Raw genomic sequence first — 25,084 nt, 5'->3', positions numbered from 1 at the left:
CACGCTCAGGAACATTATAAATGAGCTATATAATATCATAGAGAAGCAAGATATATATTAAGACTTACTGTGAGTAAATAATATCTGACAAAATCATTATCAATGGTGAAAATGCAGGGTAGGAACAAATGTATATGAAGATGTCTATATTGCACTCTAAGGTCTGAGTTACATATGCTGAGGAGGGGAACAGAGACATAGTAAACCTAAGAATGGCTTATATTTAGTTTGGAATGCACACAGTAGAGGATTACCTCTCCTGCTTCTGTTTGCCTTTGGTCAAGCCAAAACTTCTCTCTGGGTTCCCAAAGCTTCTATTAGTTTTTCATGGGTAGAGGTTAAGAAAAACATAAGTATCTGAGGAAAGCTAACTAAGGATTCAACATTAGCATATGATTTGTTATCCATATTTTGCATTTTTATGACACTACAAATTCACATGCAGTATTGGTCCTCTTGGCAACCCTTCAAGGTAGACAATAGAGGTATTATCCAATTTTATAGTCGGCAAAATAAAAGGTCAGAGAGATGATCTGACTTGTCTAAGAAACTGAAGTATCTTTTGGGGTCCTGACAACAAACAGATGGCATATCTAAATGGTGTGACTGAACATAATTGATTGAAGAGCAGGGGTAAGGCGCTAATGAGGGGTAGTAAAGCACTCAGGGACTAGGAAACAGGTAGTCATGACTATTTCTAGGCCTGAAGAAGACAGAACAATGTTGTCAGAGCCTAGTGACAGCTGCCACTGTGAAAGGGGCTGCCTGACAGGATGAAGGACACAGATACTTCGAGAACTGTGGCAAAGTGGAGTAAAGCCAAGGAAGAAATATCCTGACCCTCTCTTCTCATCCTCCCCTCCTCTGCCGGTGCCTCCCATTGACCAAAATTAACCAGAAACTAAGAGAGCAAATGATGCAACGAAAAAGAGGTCAGCTTCCTAGACATGGCATGCTTGTGCTTATTCTGTAATCCTTTCTACTTGGACAGAAGCCATACTTTGTAACCTGCCCTCTTTAGTACATAAGTACATCTTCCTCTCTTCCAAAAAGATGCAACCCCTAGAGGTCATATTGTTTAGTTTCAGTATAATGATAAGCTTTACAAAGTCTTATTTGAACAGCAGCAAAAACAAAAATAGAAAAAGATGATGGAAGACTGGCTGGGTGCTATGTATGACAAACACTGTCAGAAAAAAAGTTTACACTTCCATAGGGCATGCAATCTTATAGTAGTATGAATTTCCTCTGGGAAGACCCAAAATGAAATGAGAATGAGGCAGTAATTCAGCCTATTTTTATATATTACACAAAAGAAATAATATTTTTTCAAGATCTCAGAAATTGATTCAGAGCCCAATACTTTGAGTCCTACTGGCAACCAACTCACAATTTCATTCACTCAATTAATCTTTTACTTAAGTGCCTGTTCATCTCTTCCACTCTGTCTTCAGGTATCTGAAAATCCCTTAGGTTAAGCACAGTCTTTTCCAAATATTAATACAAAGATCCCTAGGAGTTAAAAGAGAAATTCTTGACATTCTATTTACCTTGGTATGAATTCAGCTTACCAAATTACTTTCCTTCTTTGATTAGACAACTTTAAACTAAAGGAAAACATATGAACTGCTTTTAACAATTAAAACACCTTAAGCTTTTGGAAAGAAAGTGGAGAAAATAAACTCTGGAATTGAAGAAGAGGGTGCAGGAGGAGGAGGTGGGGTTTGAGAGTGCAGTTGTTGAAGACAGACTTTCTTTTGTTTACTCGCTCAGGGTAGGCCCTATGACGACCACTTGTTATTCTGGTGGAAGGCTCTTCTGATGCTCTTACCCAGCTGGCTAAACTGTCACCAAGCGTCTCACCTTCCCCACAGAGCATTTTGGCTTTTATTTCTTAAAGGAATCAAGCCAGTTTCTTTAAGAAAGATTTCCTCTATGCTTAAGCTAACTATACTTCCTCCCACTACTTAAACCATGGTTTGGGCTTATCCACTAGCATTTCCGAAGGTTTGTTTTCATTTTCTCCAGAACAATGAAGATGACAGTAAGTCTGGCAAAAGGGCCCCAACACCTGACATGCTCTTTGCCAGTTACACTACTTGGCAGACTAAGAAGGGGCGACAAATGTAGTTTTTCATTAAAAAGAAAATTTAAAGAAGAAGGAATATCAAGAGTAGCCAGTAAAAATAATGAAGTAATTAAATAATAAAAACTGTTCAACTTTATGATGACTCAGACATAATAATATGATTAGCTTTCTGTGACCTGTTTGCCAATTAGGGCAGGGTCAGGGCTCCTGGAATAGAAGAGGGAACAAATTGCAGCTAATTTGTTTTTTGTTTTGTTTTTCAACTAATTTTTAAGTAGACCAGAGTGTCAAGCAAGATACTTGGCCATAGGCCACGGGCATTCTCAGAAAAAGAGGGCTTTCTCCCTAAGCTTTTCTTCTGCTTGAGTCAGATTTTCCCTAATGTACATGATAAAACACTATCCATTATCAATCTAGATATCATTCTGAATGAACTCCTGGAAAGTTTTAACCCATGGTAGATCTTTGTGAAACAACTTCCATCATATATTTTGTCGTAATAGAGATGATCTAATTTAGTATAGCCTGATTTATCCTATCAGGAGGTTCTTGCACTACCCAGCATTCCCTCTCCGTAAGTTCCTCTCTACCTAAAAGGACTTGGCTATCTCAAGGCTCTAAACGATGATGGCAAGAACACTCTTAAACAATGAGTTTGTATTTTAAAATACAAATAGAAAAATTTTAAATATAGTATTTTAAAAAAGTATTTTAAAATACTTTAAAAATAACATTACCGAAAATACCATGCAAGCTCGCTAGTAAATATCTAAAATGCTTTATGTCTGCATTCATTCACCCTATGGATACTCAATAATAAAATCTTTTTGTTTTTAAATTTCACTATCACTTGAATAACTGCCAGGTGTCAGGCATTGTGTTACATACAGTCTCAGGTATTACCTCCAAAATTCATCACAATAATCCTGAGTAGGTGCTATCACCTTCAAGAATTTGCTGTGTATACAGGCAGCATTGGTATTAAGGCCCTGTTCTATATGAACACAACTAAATCCGATTACATTTCTTTAAAAATCCAATCCTTAGCATCATTTAAAAATTTATTTGCAAATTTCTCAACCAAATAGTCATAGCTTCACCTTTACCATTTTTCATTTTATTTCTGAAGGCCTTTGGTATCACTAAGCAAATTCATTCCAGGGCATACTTACTCCCGCTGAAAATCTTGTGCAATGCTGCATGCTCTTGGTCACAAAGAAGAGTAAAAGGCAGTAGATGATTTGGCCCAGATTCATCATCTGCAGTGAAACAGCTCAATGTACATGGCCCAGTGATACTGAGATGCTTATGTCTCCTTTACATATAAAAACCCTTTCCACTTTAATGTGTCAGTGTGCTCCATTAACCTCAGAAAGTGGGTGATATATCAGTAATTTGCCAGTGTTTACAAAGCATGTGCACAGGCTATAAATGAGCTGTAAACATCTAGGATATTTGAAGGTTAGTGGGAGAGTGATCCTCAAGTGCATATCACAAGTCAAAAAGATAAATGACAAAAATAAAATTACAGACATATATAAACCTAGTGTATTCATGGCCATCATACCAATGGTACCATGGTGCCATTATCAGTATTATCCTCAAGATTTTTATAATCTCCTTCCAGCCTTTATCATTCTACAGGGATCAGATCAAACCAGCCACCATCAAGACTCAGTTCAACTTGACAATCACTGCCGAGTAATTTGGACTATGTACCTGATTATTTTCTGACAGCTAGACCATCATCATTATCTGTACCTCAATTTTATTTAAATTAGGGGAAGTTCTGTTCGGATTTTCAGAAAGTATAAGAAAACTCATCCAGGTTAAGTCCTGGTATTTAAAGAATATTGCTTTTTTCTTTCCCTTTTTTTTTTTTTTTTACTATTTTTCCTCCCAAATGAAACTATCTAGGCAATGAAGACTTCTGCCTACTCTTCAGATCTATACATTTCTCCACATCTGACCTGTCTCCATGAATCCCTTTATATAAAGTGTGATTTTTAAATATTTTGGTTCAGACTTGGGGCAGAATATATTCTATTCACTCATGAAAACTATAAATTAAATTTTAGTCCTGACTACTTATGGATATAAGGTCTACAGATTTGGGCAGTGTCAGCTAGGCATATTCTTCAGTGACTCTTTAAATCTTTCTTAATGTATAAATGACATTTAAAAGCCCCCTTTTCATTGCAGTTGGCAGAGTACCCAAGACCATAACAAGTTGCTTCCCCAGTAAATGTCATTTTCCCTTAACCACAGGGCTATAATTCAAAAACTGCAGATTGTTTTAAGAGGAGTGTAAAAAAAAAAAAACCCTCTGGGAATGAAGCCTAGGATTTCCCATCTATGAAAAAAGGGATTTGTTACAGAGTGGGGGAATGGCTGGAGGCCACGAAACTAGATTTACTGCTTTCAAAATGGCTTTCCAACCAACTATACCAGAGAGAGGGGTCATATGTCTACTCTAGCCATAGCAACTTGCAGGGAGAGGGAAACAAAGAGAAGGTAGGTAGCAGGAGCTTTGTGCAACACACTAGTTAAATATATACTTTGAAGCCAGAAATCCGGGTTCAAATCCAAGTTCTACCACCTGAGTTTGTAACCATAGGCAAGTTTATCTACTGTATATCTTAGCTTACTTATTGTAAAATGGAGATAATAATACACAGGTATACTAGTTTTGTATTGCTGCCTAACAAATTACAACGAACAGCAGTTTATGTGGACACAAATTTAGTGGCTTAAAACAACACAAATGTATTATCTCATGATTTCTGAGGGCCAGAACTCAGGCTCATTTTAGTACCTATACATACTATGCTCAGAGTCTCACAAGGCTAAAATCAAGGTGTTGGTACATCCTCATCTGGGGTCTTGACTAGGGAAAGATCTGCTTCTGAGCTCCTTTGGGTCATTTCCTTGCAAATGTATGATGGGAGTTTCCCACTTTGTTGTTGACTGTGAATCAAGTGGCCATTTTCAGCTTCTAGAGGCTCCCTGCCACATGGGTCTCTCCACAGCAGAGCAGTTTTTTACTTCAGGGCCAGGAGGAGAATCCCTCTTACTTGGAATTTCTTCTTTTAGAATGGACCCAGTGCTTTTTAAGGGCTCACCTGATAAGGTCAGAACCATCTAGGATGATCTCTCTTTTGATTAACTCACAGTGGAATCATACAGGGGATACACACAAGAGGACAGGAATCTTGAGAAGCATTTTAGAATTCTAAGACAACAAGCTTCCAAGACCTCTGGGGAGGACTCACTGAGTTACAATAAATGTAAAACATTTGGTATCTGACTAACAACAAGCAGTAAGTAAATTTTTACCATTATTATTCTCTGCAGGCTGGATTTCTTATGGGGAGATGCTGGGTCTAAATGACCTGGCCAATCATTGTGTTCTTGTGCTAGAAGTGGGAGTTAAATCCAGGTCTCTCCTGATCAGTTCATCCTTTTCCTCTTCATTCTACATCCCAGTGGCATTTCACCTAGGATGAACTTCCTGGAAAATGCTTTTCCTCTTAGCTGTTTCTCCTTTTCCTCTCCTCCCCTCCCTTCTCCTTCCTTCCCTTCCCCTCCCCCTTTCTTTTCTTTCTTTCTTCCCTTTTTAAATTTTTATTCAATTTATTTTAACTAAAAAAACAAAACAAACAAGACAATTTCTCTTTTAAAATAGCTATTTCAGAACAAACAGTACCTCCTTATCACCTTGAATCAATAGGTAACAAACACTTCTTCATGGAGCGATTGTGTTAGGTGGGCTCTGCCATCTAGTCCTCAAGGTGTGCATGGGGGGTGGAGAGGGAGTCGAACCAAGATGTCCAGGCTGCAGACTTTGTCTACATAAATCACTGCAGCCATACAGTGTTGCCTTAGAAGTGGCTGGCCAACTGCAGCCAGAATCATATAGCATTTTAGAAGAGGTTTGAGTTTCCAAAGCTGCTTCTTCTCCCCCCCAAAGTACATACACAGTTTAAGCCTGTAAGCTGGCTGGTCCTGGCAAGTGACCCAGTTCACTCAAACAAATATACAAAACTCCTACAGTCAGTTTGGGGAAGGAAATTCTTTACTTTGACCCATATTTAATTAGATTCAGGAGCATATTTTGCATTCTGAAGGCTGGAACATGCCTACAGTGACGTATGAGATCTTTTTATGCACATCTTAGCAGAATATTTCTAAATAGAAACTTAAAAAATAAATAATCACTAATTTCTTCTTGTCCAGCTGCTCTCTTTCTCAGGGAGTTACTGATATGCTGGACAGACATTGTAGTGATATGTTATACCAGCCCCTAGAATGGCTGAGAACACATAGGTATAGAGTTTTCAAGTCAAGTTTTGATTTCCAATGTCAGTGTTGTAAAGCAGGTATGAAGGGAAGAGGATGTGGGAATAGTGGATGAAATTATAGCAGCCTCATGTCTATATGATAAGAAATTCTGAAACAACATGCTACTGAGTATCCTTTACCATGTATATTTGCTAGGGCTGCCATAATGAAGTACACGGACTGGGTGGCTTAAACAACAGAAATTTATTTTCTCATAGTTCTGGAGCCTATAAGTTCAAGATCAAAATACTTACAATAGTTGTTTCCTTCTGAGGCTTCTCCCCTCGGCTTGTGGATGGTATTTTCTCTCTGTCTTCACATGGTCTTCTCTCTGTAGGTGTCTGTGTCCTAATCTCTTCTCTTAATGACACCAGTCATATTGGATTAGGACCTACCTACCTGAACTTATTTTATATTAATTACCTCTTTAAAGGCCCTGTGTCCAAATATGATCACATTCTGTAGGACTAGGACTTCAACATATGAATTCTGGGAATGGAAGACATAATTCAGTCCATACACAGTGTATTCACAAAATGTATCATGTTCCTGTTCATTGTTAAAGTAGAGAGAGGTGAATGTTGCCATCATATTAAGTGCTGATGCTCAGTCGGCCTGCTCTTGGTCAGAATTGACATGCTTTCCACTTATTCCAGTTACTGTAAGAAACAGAGTTGACAACATATTGATTTGTGTTTCAGGGGGCAGGTCAGGGATGAGCCTTGTATGAGACAGACTTATTTTAGAGTTTAGATAATTAGAAACAAAATGCAGATTCAAGGCACAGATCACTTTGTCTCTGTTGTTCATTGATACATCCTTATTGCTTTAAACAGTATGTGAACTTAGTAGACATTTAATAAGTATTTGTCCAATGAATGAGGGTTGCTGAGAGGAAGCAGGGAAGTAACTAAAAAAAGGAGTGATGTCAAAGCCAAAATACCAAATTTGCAAGGGCTTTCCCCTCTAGAACATGCTAATAATAAAACAGCCTATGTTGTATATCAGTTTCTAATACCCTAATACCGAAGAACTGAAACAAGAATCCAAATCTTCTAGCCTCCAGTTCAATATTACTTGAATATTTCATATAAAATCAATAACCTTCCACTAAAAACTTGATAGGTACTGCATTAGTGAGAGGCCTAGCTCAAAATAGATGGCACACTAAAGAGGGCTTAACTGGAAAGGATTGAATAAGGGACTATTTACAGAATAGCGTTCTGAGTTAATGGAATCCTAGAGATCGTGAGGCATCTAGGGACTAGCAAGGGTAAAAAGCTTTTACTACTCCTAGGTCTAAAGAGGAAGAAATATGGTTTCTGGGGCTGTCAATGTCAGAGGAAGAATGGCTGTAGACCCCAAAGAAATTAGGTTCTCAGAGGAAGAGCTGAGAAGCAAAGAGGATGGAAGACTGGGGTAAATAACTTGGACCTCATTTTCTTTCTGCCCACTGGTTTCTTGCTGGTGTCTCTCATTAGCCAAAGTGTCCCAGAACCAAGGGAGCAAGGGAGTTTTCCTGGTGCACAGGAAATTCGAGAGAGATTAAGGATGGAGAGAAAAGATGCTTTTAACAGCCTCAGAAAACTTGAAAGGATGGGGAGATATTCTAGATCTGAAATATTCTAGAATCTTCAAAATGTAACTTTTATTAAAAGAAAGAAGTGAATATAATATTTTTGTTGTTAAAATGATTCTCATCAGAAAGATAAACTGTGCCAAGATGTTTAATATGTCTGTTAACAAATGAAACTTGTCTTGTGTCCTGACCTGGCCTAAAATCAATGGCCTTGCCTCTTTATATTCAATCCAGCCTATGGTTCCCTCCTGGCTCCTTTTCAATATCTGTTAATAAGCACTCAATGAGCCTGAACCTGTACTGGAAATTATACTTTTTTTTTTTCATTTTAAGTTGTGTCAAACATTCCGTGTTTGATACAAAGTCACCATCCCATTACCTCTCTATCCTCCATTCCTTCTGGCTTTATGGATGTGTCCCTGTCCAAAACATATAGATTATTACCCTAATTACTGAATAATAGGGACTTCAACCTTGGGATTACTGACCAGATAAGTCTTTGGTGGGAGAGTGCGGGCTGACCTATACATTGTAGCTGTTTGGCAGCATCCCTGACTTCTACCCAGCAGATGCCAGTAGCACTACCCCAGTCGTGACAAGCAAAAGTATCTCCATATGTTACCAAATGTCCCCTCCCCTAGAGGATAAATTTTTCTTGCTTGAGAGGCATCACTGTATATGCTGGAAAATGGAAACCCAAAGCTCAAACTTACCAGGTGTCTTGCCAATGGGGTTCAGCCCCAGACAAATTCACTATGGATTCAGTGCGACCAAAGAAATGACAGGAGAATGATCTTGGAGTGAAAGGGTTATACCCAACTTTTTTTCCACAGTGACATGTCAATCACTAGAAACCGGTCCACTCAGAGTGAGTCTGCAATGCAGCAAGCTTGTCTCTGCCTCTGGGCCTCTCTACCCCCACAGCTGTCCCAGTCTCTGTCCTCTGTGCTGCCACCACTCCAGTCTTTGCTCTCCTGAAGCCTTGCGGTCATACCACCATGTCACCCAGAGCACTGGGCGGAGCTCTTTATATAGAGTCAATAATGGCATATTGCCCACACCTGTGTAGTGAGTTAGCCAACCAGGGCCAGGTGGGAATCCTGGCCACAGGAGTCTTCACTTTATCCAGATCAGGTTGCACCCAAGCTCCTTCAGCTGCTTTGTATTTGCAATGATTCTAGCCAGCCAGTTATGTCCAAATAAAATGACACAATGGTCATAAAGCATTTTAAAGGGGAGAAATTAATCGAACTTCTTTTTGTTTTGTCAGCCAGAAAGAGTAAAATCCACATCCAGGTGCTTGCTTAAGACCAAAAAAACAAATTATATATACCAAACCTCACAAACTCTAAAATAAAGTTTTATGGGGTGCCAGATTGTGAACTAACTTCCCCTAGCTACAGCCCCTACCAAATGGTTTTATGTGGCATGTAACTCAAATATTTAGTCTGAAGAGTCAAGGACAAACTAAATCCTCACCAGGTTGAACCAAAGCCTAAATTGCTGAATCACCTGGCTGCAGGGTCTCAGCAAAGACTGACCCATAGCCCACAAAGTGTAAGTTAGGACTTGCAGGGGATTCTTTTGAAGGTGATTGTAGGAGAATGTAGTGTAAAGATACTGTGTTTTCAAAACCTTGTGAAGTTTTTTCCCCTCAAGGGCATTGTTTTAATTTATTTCTGATGTAGGCACTCTTCCTAACCTAAAGTACTGGAGATAACTCAGTTCCAAAATGTTTTATCTACAAAAGAAAACCTGCATTTGTACAATCATTTTGAAACTGATGCAGGTGGTGAGAAGACACTGATCAGAAACACTGCCCCAGTGCAACTGTGTCGTGCCACAAATGAATAAACTAAGGCCCAAAGAAGATACACCAGCAAATTAGAAACAGAACCTAAATGAGAACCCACATTTCCTGGTTTTGCTATTCTGTGATGCTTCCTCAGCTTCACCATGAAATATATCAAATATGATAAATAACATCACATTTCAAAATACTGTATCATCAACCACAAAGGCCATGCCAGGAGAGTTCAGCCTACAGACATTGCTCTTAGACCCAATGAGCTATTCGTGGATCCAGAGAAGCTGCCCCTTGTAGATAAAGTCTGACTATATGACAGAGGCTTGTACTTCTACTGAACTCAGGGCAGCTGCCCTGCTTTTTACAACTGATGATATGTTATGTTACAGGCATGGACATCAGCAGTGAGAAGGAATTGTGTAACCAAGGCTGTCACCTCTAGAAATCCTGATTGTCAGCCTAGGCCCAATCATGGACAACTTTCTCTGGGATCCCAGAAAATGCTCTGACATCTTCATCTCTGATGTACTCCACTGAGTATTTGTAGTTTTATTCAGCTGGTATATCAAACACTTTTTGGCTCATCAGTGCATTAGTTCACATAAGTGAATCAATGTATTCTTTCCAGACTCTGCTGGAGATGTCCCAGGTACTTGATAACAGCCACTGCTGTCTCCTTGCAAGTAAATATATGTTGGACTTAGAAAAAGGTCTAAGACAATAGTAAAATTTTACTTTTTAAAAGAAGTTTTGGTGATCAACACAAGGATGTCATGTATTTTTTCTATTTTTTCAAGTAAAGACATAACCTGTAGGACTACCTATTCTCATAATGATTACATAAAAGTAATTTAACCCTCATTAATAGAAAGTAATCACATAATTCTTAAAAATTAGTCTTCTGAAAAACCCTATCATGTCTCTCTTTATCACGGACAGTAGGAATTTAAAAACAAAATAGCAATAGTTCTGGGACTAACATTTGTGGACCCAACATGACATCTAGCCACACTGAATAAATGACTTCATAAAAGGATCTCATTGCTCATTACCAGAGCCCTTGTATAACTGTCCCTCATGTCCTACTTGTTTGTTTCATCAGTTGTGCCACAGTTGCCTTATCCGATGACTCCTCAGAATCGGAGATGGTATTTCCCACAAACCAAAGCTGAGTTGCAGGAAGATAACTTTTTTTGGGGGGGTGGGAGGGGTGGGTAAGAAACTAATCTCATCAGTGTTCTATTCTTCTTGTTCCTCTTAATGGTCACAGTATACAAGGAAAAATAAACATGATGAGTGACACCTGCTGCTGGACAATATGAACTTTCTAAGCATTCTGAAAGACAGGGCAGAATGTGTATTCTCTTTAGTTTGACTTTGAAAAGTATTCATTGGATATTTATCTTCTTAAAATGGAGAATAAGATGTTTCCATTTCCCATTATGTCAGCTTTACTGGGAGTAGCACAGAGATAATGAAAGATGTTTAATACTGATCGCTTTTCAAATGTGGAAATTGCTATTGTTCATTGAGAAAAGTGTGGTGAGAAAAGCTGTTTTCAGCTCATAAAGTTGTGGTTATTATTTCATATTTTTATAGAGCCCTAAATGCACAGGGTGCTGACAATATTTGAAGTGGGGCCAAGCAAATCAAATTCCTGGTCCAAAGCATGTGAAGTCCATACACATATGCAATGAAATATCAAACCAGTAGCTCAAAATAAACATGGCATAGCTGAGGACCATTGCAAAGGGAGGGCTAAAGAAGGGGAAGTAGTTTTAGTGTGAACAAGAGAAGGGAACCCCCACCACAGTACAATAAAATAATAGAAACTCTTTGAATAAGCCCTAGAGCCTCAAAATGAGTTGTCCAAACCAGCATTTTCTTTAAGAAGCCTTTCATCTTCCAATTTCCTGGCAGAAAAAAGCCAAATCTACTCCAGGACAATAAATTAAATGTCATATGTACACATACATAATACATCTCAATGTGGGTGCATTGATCCCTAGCCACAGAGCTACTCCATCTTCATCAGTTATTGAACTGAAAGCCTGGAAAATGACCTTATTTAGAGGTACAAATAATGCCTTACTCCTTAAGCAAAAGGAAAAAAATCCTCTAAATGGTGGATGTTCTTTGAACCTTGTTAATAAATCAACCCAAGAATAGAGCACTGTGTTCACAACATGATCAATCAAAGTCCACACACAGAATGGAAAAAAATCTTCCAGAGCAGTGCCAGAGGCCTTATCACAATTGCTTCCTGACAGAAAAAGTGGATAAACAAGCTCAGGACAAGGCCAGTCAAAGACTGGTCCAGAGACCTTGTTTCTTGTTGCTCTAGGTATCAAAATAGGAAGTAAACAGCTTAGAAACAGTTCTGAGAATTGCCTGGAGGAAGTGCTGCTTCCTCTCCCTGCACTTGCTAAGTCTGCTTATCTTTCATCCTCTCAGCACAGCCTTTTGCAAACTGGCTGAGACCTCTTAGCAAAGACCATCTTTCCCCATCTACCTCTGACCTAATGCCATCCAGCTGACCCAATACATGCCCACCACCCCAACCCACTCCAGCCAACAAAATGTGATAAGGAAATGAAGGCACAAACAAACTCCACCAATTTCCATGCAATGGATCCTCTAAAAAAACGCAGGTATCTACTCATGGAAATATCCACCACAGTATCTCACAGTGGGAGAAAATGAGCACTGAGGCTGGGTAGGTTTCCAGCACCACCCAAGCAGCATGTTAGCATGGCTGAACTACTTAATCAGGTTCCTCAGGTGTAACCAGTAAACAGCTCTGGAGCTCATTAACTGTCCAGGCTAGTATTGGTTCCTACCAAAAAAAATATGTAAGCTTATTTTACAAGGAGCCTGGATTTGTGTTACCACCTATCAGGTGATTTTTAATACACCATCATCACCGGCCTGGTACCTGACACTTACATGAGGCTTTTCATGCAAGTATGCCCACCGAGCCTTAATGTATCTGGCTGTCCAAGTCCTCCTGTGAGCCAAAGAAAGCTCCTATATTCACTTGGTTTCCTCTGCTTGGCTTGGCAGGTCCTAATTCTAATTCATGTATTGGTGTTCATATAGTCAGTCTTAGGTCATTTGGGTTCCATTTAACCTGAAATTTTTTATATGAAACATGAATGCTTTAAATTGGAGACAACTAATAATTGAGAATTGTCTCAGACAAATAGGATAGCTTTCTGGGATAGGTACAACACCTATCTTGGTTTCTACCTAGGCCTTCAATTCTCTAACCTCTACAAAATGTTTGGCACTGGATTGTGTTTCAACTAACTCTATGGTTTACTACCACATATGTTTTAAAAACAGAAAATCTGTAGTTTTAAAAGACATACCATTATGCTGGGTTTTTATTAGCACTGTTGGATGTCATACTTATATTATTAGATTTTCCTTATGATCAAGTTCAGTAAGTCATTCGTTAACAAAATTTACCAGAGGATCAACTTTTCTGATAAAGAAGCTGAGACTGTCATGGTTTTTTCGATCTCTTTAAAGGCAGGGATGGATAGAGCATTTGAATTGCTTTCTATAGAGCACTCTTATGACCAGACAGTATTTGAGGCATTACCTTTACAGTGTTGATCACATAAATATTATTTTTCTGTGGTTTTGCAGTGAATAATCACATCTAACATCATATTAAGGAAGTCGTTTTTGTAGGAGGCTTATTTATGGAGAAAATTTCAGCCAAAGTGTGCACAGAAAAATTATTGATATTATGATTTGGTTGGCGAAGTAAAAACCATGCTAAATAAAGTTTGAATTTCATAAATGCTGCTCTATGCGAGAACAAGAAAATTAATTTGGATAGAATATTTAATTTCCCACATTGAACTGTTAAGAATTCATTCTTTCTTCTCAGGTAGTGTATTAACAGAAATATATAGGAACCCTCCAGTGGACTAACTCTGTATCATCTTGTAAGAAAACTAAATCAACTGGGTGTCAAAGACTGAGCAGTATTAAGTCTCTAATATTAGAGAACTACCACTGAAGACTTGACAAATTCACACATCTGCCTCAGGTCCTTCAAACTACTGCAAGTGAGCAGTGTCTTGGGGACACAGCAGAAGGAAGAAAGTGACAGCTCACAGGCCGGTCCTAAACACACACATAATCAATCCATAAACTGTATCTCTATGCTCTTCTTCAACTGTTTCCCACTCTTTTTGTCCATCAATAAAATAAAATCTATTCCCATCAGCCAGGGTCCAACCAAGAAAATAGGGATGTGGGAATGTAACAGAGGGAATTTTGTTAGACGGAATAAAAGAAGGGCTGAGAAGAAAAACAGGGTACTGTAAGGTAAACCAAGGGTTAACAAAAGCAATAAGCTGCCACCAGCCTAAGCTGGAGAAGCAAGTATATAACTACAACTAAATAATACATTCATTAACACCTATTCTCAATTACATAGTGGAATCCACATAGCTGTACTTCTTCATTCCATGCATCACTCCTCCACTCCTCTGGTGAATATTTCATCATTTAAAGAAGTAGATGATTTTGGATAGTGAACTATTTATGAAATGAGAGTACTTTGTCCTCAATGAACTAAGAAACTCTAATCCATGAAAACATAATTCAATTCCCCCCAGAAGGACACAGTGACTATCAACATCAGTGGTCTCTCTCTGAAGCCTTAGGAAGACAAGCTGAAGAAATATGACAACATATGCTTCATTTACTTTCACTCTAAATACAGAGCAATGGTTTAAACATCTTCAGCTTTGCTTGCCAGTGCTTCAGAAATTCAGACCAGCACTAAAGTTTCTTTTATGTTGAGAATAAATTATTTCAATCTTTAAATTTAAACTACGTTGACCCTTCTTCCAGGCTGGAGTCTCTTATCCAATTTGCTGTAATTCCATACCAAAAGCAATTACCTTATCTCATTAGCACAACAGGGCCTATCAACCATACAAACATAGCAGTCAACAATATCAACACTTAGGTCAGCTAAAGAAGCTGGACAGTCAAAACATATTTTAGCTTTCAATTTGAGTGTGCAAATTAAAATCATAATGGCTTACTCCATTACAGTGCAATTGAACAGCATGGTGTTTACAATGGGATTCCAGCGAATACAGTTGGGATTTCTGCATGGTCTCTGCCCTGGAAAACCAGCTTGAATTCTTGTACTCAGGGCAGATTCCAAGAGACATCATAATTATATCCCAGAAGAATATACTGCAGCTGAAGAGGATGTCCCCTGCAGAATCATATGGGGAAGGGCTGGCCAAAGAAATGTTCACATTCATGTAATTATCTAGTTAATTGCACAAGGTGACTGTAGTTAGTATAATTATGGCTAAGTTCATGCTAGGATTAGGCTAGTCCTGAAAAAAATAGTGTATTCTGAGAAGAAAAACATAATGCTGGGCAGACTCTCCATCAACATTCCATGTTTCCTTTCCTTTTGTGACACTCGAGTGAAAGTTCACTGAAACAAAGGTTTTAGCAGATGTCAAAGCATAATGAGAAAGTGATCAAGTACTGGACATGATACATTTTGCCTAACTCCACTACACCTCCCATTAGCTCTTACGTGAAAAACTACTCATGGACATTCAATTATACATCACCTTTGGCTAGTCAGAGACAAGGCCCACTGCTGTCATATTTACCAATAAACCTGAGGTTTTAAATAAAGGAACCCTACAGGGGATTCTTGCAGCAAAATTATGAAGCATGGGAAGTACTTGGGGAGTGGGGGAGTTAAGCAAGAAACTCGCCTTTACTGTGCTTTCTCCCTGTTGGGTTTTGTGCCAGGTACCATTTTGTGTGTGTGTGAGTGCATGTGTGTTTTCTCATCTGTTACATTATTAATTTAAATTTTCAGATCAATAAAAACTTTCACTGAATGTGCATTCAGTGTCAGACCCTGTGAGATAGCAAATATTTAAGTTAATAGAAATTATTGGCCAATATTAAAAAGAGTAATAAATTTTAAATACCAGAAAGAAGCCAGCCCATATTTTTGTATACTTATTCATTCTTTCAACATCTTTTACAATAAATAGCACTTCAGCTACTAGGACCAAAGGAAAGTATAATATTATTTCAGTAGTCAAAAAAATTTAATAACAGCACCATCTTCACTTTGAATGATGTTCTAAGGCTATACAGGTTTTACTTCACTTATTTTCAATACCACCCTCTAAAATAGGGAAGACAGCACTATTCCCATTTTATTGCTCTGACTTGACTAAAGCACAAAGATATTAACAAAATCTCAAGGTGCCAAGGTAATTTGAGAAAAGCCTGGATTCCAGTCCTATGTTTACTTCTGAGTCTTCAGTCAAGGTCAAACCTTGTTCTAATGCCAAGATAACAAAATTGATGCTTCCATCTCCCAGGAATGTAAATATGCTGTGTTCAGTGAAATTACATATTTGATACAAATCTAGTTAATATACAGGATTGGATTGCCTTAACTACACCCATGTAACTATTTAATGAAAAGGCTAACTTTTGTGTGTGCCTAGTGAAACTTTGCCTCCTTATTTTATCATAATATCAAAGACACATATATGAGTTATAACTGAGTGAAAAGAGTATTTTCTTCAAACTCATCTGAATTTGAATACTGACTGTTGTCACAACACCATGACTAACATGCTAATTCCAGAACTGCTGATTATGAGTAGCTGTGACAAGCAGCACCAAAGGGTTTCTTAGTCCTGACATCCAGAAATATTTTAAATGCCTACATTTATTTCCAAGCATATAACACAACAAAGAGTTTACAACTGTTTATAGTTGGCTCTAGATATCTCTTGATGAAAAAGGATTACTAAATTATCATGAGAACTTTCAACCTTACTTCCTCTCAGGGATTTAATGGGATTTTTTTAAAACAACTTTAATCTCCTTCCCCATATGTATTCCTAGATTTAATAAGGGGCCAATTTTAAGTAAAAATGGTTAGATCTAGTATATAAAACCTTATTTATCTAGATAAAATTTTTAAAATTATTTCTCAAGTTCCTTTAATGATCATATCTACCAAAACACAATATGACCCACAGAAAAAGCACTTTAATATAGTCAGTACAACTGTTTGAGAATTAAAATTTGAATTCTTTGATCCTCAACTTAGTCTATGTTCTTCTCCTTAGTTAGCCTGCTTTCCTTGGGTGCTATTTTTTTAACTGATATTTCATCCAGATGATTTCTTTGAATCTCCCCAAACTGCAGCTTTATACAATCCTAAGAGAAAACTGAAAAAAAAAAAAAAAAAGGCAAAATACAACAATATGAATTATGAAAATTGAGTGAAGCTTTAGTAAAAAGATTTATAGAAAAGCAGCAACCAGTTCAAAACTGTTATTAGGGCCTTTAATATAAGTTATACCTTGATTTTCTAGTTGTTAACTTTTAAGAAGACTAATGACCAAATTTAAATACTTGAGATTAATTTGTCAATCACGGCAGATCTACAAGCAGATGAGAGAGTAACATTTTTGGAATATTTATTCATTTATTCATACTAATTTTACTATTATTATAATTGAGAATTAACTATGTACAGGGACTGTCCTACACACTATAGATGCAATTGTAAACTAAACAGTCTGTGATGAAGTTTTTCAGTCTACTTTTAAAGATAAGTTCCTCTTGGAAGGCACAGCCAAGAGTGGATGTAACTCTTAACCAAGAATCTTTCTTCATAGAAAACCATTCCATGATTTTCAACTTGAGGACTTAAATCCTTTTCCTTACATTCGGAGGAATGATGACCAGTTCAGTTTTAGATATGGTGAATTCCAAATGCCTATTGGATAAATTAAGATGTTTAGAAGGCATTTGGATAATGATAGCTAAAACTTAGTGAGTAGCTACTGTACACCTGTAGTTCTTTCTAAAGAATTACACTACATAAAACAAGCTGGGATTCGAATTTAGTAAATCTATCTGTATTGGGACCCACAAAGAGGCCTTTTTAACAATTCAGTGGGGATTCTAATGCAGGCAGACCACACTTTAAGAAGAGCTACTGTGCCTGAATCTCTTGACAGTGAGAATAGGGACATGGTTTTCCGGTTTTGAGAAACCATTTTGAAAAGTAAAGGTCTGGAATTCATTTGCATTTGGCAAAGTATAACTTTCTATTTCTAAGAAGGGCTTAGTAGGAAAGGTCTTTTGAGACACTAAGTGGTTCTTACACAATTCCAGCATAATGAGATGTCTAAATGGATATGAAACACATGGATTAAAATATGTGGGGCATTTTTAAGTGAGAAGAGCACTTCACAAAAGTGGATGCGGAGGTTAATGAAACTCAGGGCACTTCAAGAAGTTTGATAAATCCAAACCTTGAAAGTCTTCCCGTTTTCTAAAGGGCATGTTGTTCTTCAAACACATGGGTGTTATACGATGAGAAGCAAGGATCGGTCATGAACCTCAATTTGATAGGCTAGGGGCTGGCCTTTCAAATTTATTTGGGCAGGCATCCCTTGTTCAGTGGTACCTTGAGTTATTTTCAGGTTCTAAAGAGCAGTCATGAAGCCAAAAAGTTCAGTGAAAGTAGACATGTCAATCAGATGTAAAACCTTAACTAGTTGGGTTGTTTCAAGATGGTTCAGTGCTGAATAAATTACATATGTTGACTATCTACTAGTACTTTGCCTCATTGCTCTTTGTCAGCTTTCCATTTTAAAAGCTCAGGAAAAATCTAGTGGCCCTTACCCAAAAAATTCCCTGATGAAAACATTCTTTATGTAACAGCAGCTTTTTGGCAAAATTTAAAGTCAGAAATTGACTTCTAAATTGACAGATGTTAACAGATGAGAAACCTCCTGTTTTGCCATTCACTGTTTTTCAATTCTAGCCAGGAAAAAAAAGGACAAATAACTGAGAAAATAAAAGTGGATACATGGGGGAAGACGGTGGCCTGAGTAGTTCAGAGGAAATCTCCTCCCCAAAACATATATATTTATGAAAATACAATAAATACAACTATTCCTAAAAGAGAAACCAGTGGATGCAGTACAACAGCCAGGATACATCTACATCTGCAAGAACTCAGCATCACACGAAGGGGGTAAGATACAAGCCACGACCAGGAGGGACATGAACGCTCCCCAACTCCAAAACCCGGCGGGAAGAAAGGAGTAGGAACGGGGAGGGAGTGAAAGCCCAGGACTGCTAAACAACCAGCTCTAGAAATCTGCACCCGGAATGCAGACACAAGGTGCATGGGGTGCTAGATATTAGAGAAATGGAAAAGCAAAACCTGTGGGCAGATCCCTGTAACTGGCGCCCCTGAGACAAAAGAGAAGCGAGTGCTTTCTGCAAGTCTTAAAGAGACAGGGACCCCATAGCTTGACGAAGTTGTCTCGGCAGCTGGGAATACCGGGGAAACTTAGGCACCCTAAACAGAGGCAGTGCAGCTCTGAAGCCCCTCACAGCACTAGGCAGCCTGACAGTCATTCTGCCAACTGGCATGGACCCCGACACACAGGCCCAGTAGCAGGAGAGTGGCAGCACATGCCAGGGACAGCAGCGCTGGAAGGAACCTAGAGCAGATCTGTGAGCCACAGGAGAGGATTCTGCTAGCCTGCAGCGGCGCGACCGAACAGCCCAGGCGCGGCTTGCACGCACTGGTGGCAGTGAAGCCAGAGCCCAGTAGAAGCCTGCAAGGAAGAGCCCCACGCACACCTGCAGCAGAGCCAGAGGCGTGCTCCCAGGAGCCAGCCGGAATCCCAGCCCAACGCACAGCTGCCCGGGACAGACCCAAAGGCCACTGCTGCCACAGAGCTGCCTGGCAGGGTCGCTGCTAGCACGGAGGAGCACACCTGGTGTGCCTGCCACTTCCCGCAGGGCTCCGTGCTGCTCTGACGGACACCCCACCCACAGCAGCTTAGGAGATTAACCCGGTGGCTGCTCCAGGAGTGCAGGTAGCCATCACAGGCAGCAGAGAAGGGCAAGGCATCCAGCAAGCAGGAAAGGACTTTCTTCTCCCAGCTGACACACCTGCAACCTGCCTACAGCCACTGCAATCACCATGAAAAGGCAAAAAAAAATCTGGTCCAGTCCAAGATAATTACACCTGAGAAAGGATCTGCAAAGGCAGACCTAACCAGTCTCCCTGAAAAAGAATTCAAAATAAAAATCATAAACATGCTGACAGAGCTGCAGAGAAATATGCAAGAGCTAAGGGATGAAGTCCGGAGGAAGATTACAGATGTCCAGAGGGAGATTACAGAAGTGAAACAAACTCTGGAAGGATTTATAAGCAGAATGGATAAGATGCAAGAGGCCATTGATGGAACAGAAATCAGAGAAAAGGAACGCATAGAAGCTGATGCAGAGAGAGATAAAAGGATCTCCAGGAATGAAACAATATTAAGAGAACTGTGTGACCAATCCAAAAGGAACAATATCTGCATTATAGGGGCACCAGAGGAAGAAGAGAGAGAAAAAGGGAAAGAAAGTATCTTTGAAGAAGTAATTGCTGACAACTTTCCCAAACTGGGGGAGGAAATAGTTGTTCAGACTACAGAGGCACACAGAACTCCTGAGAGACAGGATGCAAAGAGGACAACACCAAGACACATAATAATAAAAATGGCAAAGATCAAGGACAGAGACAGAGTATTAAAGGCAGCCAGAGAGAGTAAAAAGGTCACCTACAAAGGAAAACCCATCAGGCGACCATCAGACTTCTCAACAGAAACCTTACAGGCCAGAAGAGAATGGCATGATATATTTAATGCAATGAAACAGAAGGGTGTTGAACCAAGGATACTGTATCCAGCACGATTATCATTTAAATATGAAGGAGGGATTAAACAATTCCCAGACAAGCAACAGTTGAGGGAATTTGCCTCCCACAAATCACCTCTAAAGAGTATCTTAGAGGGACTGCTCTAGATGGGAGCACTCCTAAAAAGAGCACAGAACAAAACACCCAACATATGAAGAATGGAGGAGGAGGAAAAAGAAGGGAAAGAAATAATCATCAGACTGTGTTTATAACAGCTCAATAAGCAAGTGAGGTCAGACAGTAAGGTAATAAACAAGCTAACCTTGAACTTTTGGTAACCACAAATTTAAAGCCTGCAATGGCAATAAGTACATATCTTTCAATAATCACCCTAATGTAAATGGCTGAATGCACCAAACAAAAGACACAGAGTAATAGAATGGATAAAAAAGCAAGACCCATCTATATGCTGCTTACAAGACACTCAGCTCAAACCCAAAGACATGCACAGATTAAAAGTCAAGGGTTGGAGAAAGATATTTCATGCAAACAACAGAGAGAAAAAAGCAGGTGTTGCAATACTAGCATCAGACAAAATAGACCTCAAAATGAAGAAAGTAACAAGAGATACAGAAGGATATTACATAATGATAATGGGCTCAGTCCAACAAGAGGATATAACCATTATAAACATATATGCACCCAATACAGGAGCACCAAAATATGTGAAACAAATACTAACAGACTTAAAGGAGGAAATAGAATGGAACGCACTCATTTTGGGAGACTTTAACACACCACTCACTCCAAAGGAGAGATCCACCAGACAGAAAATAAGTAAGGACACAGAGGCACTGAACAACACACTAGAACAGATGGACCTAATAGACATCTACAGAACTCTACATCCAAAAGCAACAGGATACACATTCTTCTCAAGTGCACATGGAACATTCTCCAGAATAGACCACACATTAGGCCACAAAAAGAGCCTCAGTAAATTCCAAAAGATTGAAATCCTACCAACTAACTTTTCAGACCACAAAGGTATAAAACTAGAAATAAACTGTACAAAGAAAGCAAAAAGCCTCACAAACACATGGAGGCTTAACAACATGCTCGTAAATAATCAATGGACCAATAAGCAAATTAAAATGGGGATCCAGAAATATATGGAAGCAAATGACAACAATAACACCAAGCCCCACCTTCTGTGGGATGCAGCAAAAGCAGTCTTAAGAGGAAAGTATATAGCAATCCAGGCATATTTAAAGAAGGAAGAACAATCCCAAATGAATAGTCTAATGTCACAATTATCGAAATTGGAAAAAGAAGAACAAATGAGGCCTAAGGTCAGCAGATGGAGGGACATAATAAAGATCAGAGAAGAAATACACAAAATTGAGAAGAATAAAACAACAGAAAAAATCAATGAAACCAAGAGCTGGTTCTTTGAGAAAATAAACAAAATAGATAAGCCTCTAGCCAAACTTATTAAAAGAAAAAGAGAATCAACACACATCAACAGAATCAGAAACGAGAATGGAAAAATCATGACAGATTCCACAGAAATACAAAGAATTATTAAAGACTACTATGAAAACCTATATGCTAACAAGCTGCAAAACCTAGAAGAAATGGACAACTTCCTAGAAAAATACAACCTTCCAAGTCTGACCAAGGAAGAAACATGAAAGTTAAACAAACCAAATACCAGCAAAGAAATTGAAGCGGTAACCAAAAAACTACCCAAGAACAAAACCCCCGGGCCAGATGGATTTACCTTGGAAATTTATCAGACATACAGAGAAGACATAATACCCATTCTCCTTAAGGTTTCCAAAAAATAGAAGAGGAGGGAATACTCCCAAACTCATTCTATGAAGCCAATATCACCCTAATACCAAAACCAGGCAAAGACCCAACCAAAAAAGAAAATAACAGATCAATATCCCTGATGAACATAGATGCAAAAATGCTCAATAAAATATTAGCAAACCGAATTCAAAAATATATCAAAAGGATCATACACCACAACCAAGTGGGATTCATCCCAGGGATGCAAGGATGGTACAACATTCAAAAATCCATCAACATCATCCACCACATCAACAAAAAGAAGGACAAAAACCACATGATCATCTCCATATATGCTGAAAAAGCATTCAACAAAATTCAACATCCATTCATGATAAAAACTCTCAACAAAATGGGCATCGAGGGCAAGTACCTCAACATAATGAAGGCCATATATGATCAACCCACAGCTAACATCATACTGAACAGTGAGAGGCTGAAAGCTTTTCCTCTGAGATAGGGAACAAGACAGGGATGCCAACTCTTCCCACTGTTATTCAACGTGGTACTGGAGGTCCTAGCCATGGCAATCAGACAAAACAAAGAAACTCAAGGAATCCAGATTGGTAAAGAAGAAGTCAAACTGTCACTATTTAGAGATGACATGATATTGTACATAAAAAACCCTAAAGACTCCACTGCAAAACTACTAGAACTAATATCGGAATTCAGCAAAGTTGCAGGATACAAAATTATCACATAGACATCTGTGGCTTTCCTATACACTAACAATGAACTAATAGAAAGAGAAATCAGGAAAACAATTCCATTCACAATAGCATCAAAAAGAATAAAATACCTAGGAATAAACCTAACCAAGGAAGTGAAAGATCTATACCCTGAAAACTACAAGACACTCTTAAGAGAAATTAAAAAGGTCACTAACAAATGGAAACTCATCCCATGCTCCGGGCTAGGAAGAATTAATATCGTCAAAATGGCCATCCTGCCCAAAGCAATATACAGATTCAATGCAATCCCTAACAAACTACCAACAGCATTCTTCAATGAACTGGAACAAATAGTTCAAAAATTCATATGGAACCGTCAAAGACCCTGAATAGCCAACGAAATCCTGAGAAGGAAGAGTAAAGTGGGGGGGGATCTCGCTCCCCAACTTCAAGCTCTACTACAAAGCCACAGTAATCAAGACAATTTGGTACTGGCACAAGAACAGAGCCACAGAGCAGTGGAACAGAATAGAGACTCCAGACATTAACCCAAACATATATGGCCAATTAATATACAATAAAGGAGCCATGGACATACAATGGGGAAATGACAGTCTCTTCAACAGATGGTGCTGGCAAAACTGGACAGCTACATGTAAGAAAATGAAACTGGATCACTGTCTAACCCCATACACAAAATTAAACTCCAAATGGATCAAAGACCTGAATGTAAGTCATGAAACCATAAAACTCTTAGAAAAAAATATAGGCAAAAATCTCATGACATAAACATGAGTGACTTCTTCATGAACACATCTCCCTGGGCAAGGGAAACAAAGGCAAAAACGAACAAGTGGGACTATATCAAGCTAAAAAGCTTCTGTACAGCAAAGAACACCATCAATAGAACAAAAAGGTATCCTACAGTATGGAAGAACATATTCATAAATGACAGATCTGATAAAGGATTGACATCCAAAATATATAAGAACTCACACGCCTCAACAAACAAAAAGCAAATAATCCAATTAAAAAATGGGGAGAGGAGCTGAATAGACAGTTCTCTAAAGAAGAAATCCAGATGGCCAACAGGCACATGTAAAGATGCTCTAAATCACTAATCATCAGATAAATGCAAATTAAAACCACAATGAGATATCACCTCACACCAGTAAGGATCGCCATCATCAAAAAGACAAACAACAACAAATGTTGGCGAGGTTGTGGAGAAGGGGGAACCCTCCTACACTGCTGGTGGGAATGTAAACTAGTTCAACCATTGTGGAAAGCAGTATGGAGGTTCCACAGAATGCTCAAAATAGAAATACCATTTGACCCAGGAATTCCACTTCTAGGAATTTACCCTAAGAATGCAGCACTCCAGTTTGAAAAAGACAGATGCACCCCTGTGTTTATCGCTGCACTGTTTACAATAGCCAAGATATAGAAGCAACCTAAATGTCCATCAGTAGATGAATGGATAAAGAAGATGTGGTACATATACATAATGGAATATTATGCAGCCATAAGAAAAAAACAGATCCTACCATTCGCAACAACATGGATGGAGCTAGAGGGTATTATGCTCTGTGAAATAAGCCAAGCAGAGAAGGACAAGTACCAAATGATTTCCACTCATATGTGGAGTATAAGAACAAAGGAAAACTGAAGGAACAAAACAACAGCAGAATCACAGAACCCAAGAATGGACTAATAGTTACTAAAGGGAAAGGGACTGGGGACGATGGATGGGAAGGGAGTAAGGACAGCAAAAAAGAAAGGGGGCATTACGATTAGCATGTATAGTGCTTGGAGGGCACAGGGAGGGCTGCGCAACACAGAGAAGACAAGTAGTGATTTTACAGCATCTTACTACGCAGATGGACAGTGACTGTGAAGGGGTATGTGGGGGGGACTTGGTGAAGGGGGGAACTTAGTAAACATAATGTTCTTTCTGTAATTGTAGATTAATGATACCAAAAAAAAAAGT

Source organism: Manis pentadactyla, chromosome 2 (genome assembly GCF_030020395.1).
Source record: "Manis pentadactyla isolate mManPen7 chromosome 2, mManPen7.hap1, whole genome shotgun sequence".
Lineage (NCBI taxonomy): Eukaryota > Metazoa > Chordata > Mammalia > Pholidota > Manidae > Manis > Manis pentadactyla.
This window is presented reverse-complemented; position numbering follows the sequence as displayed.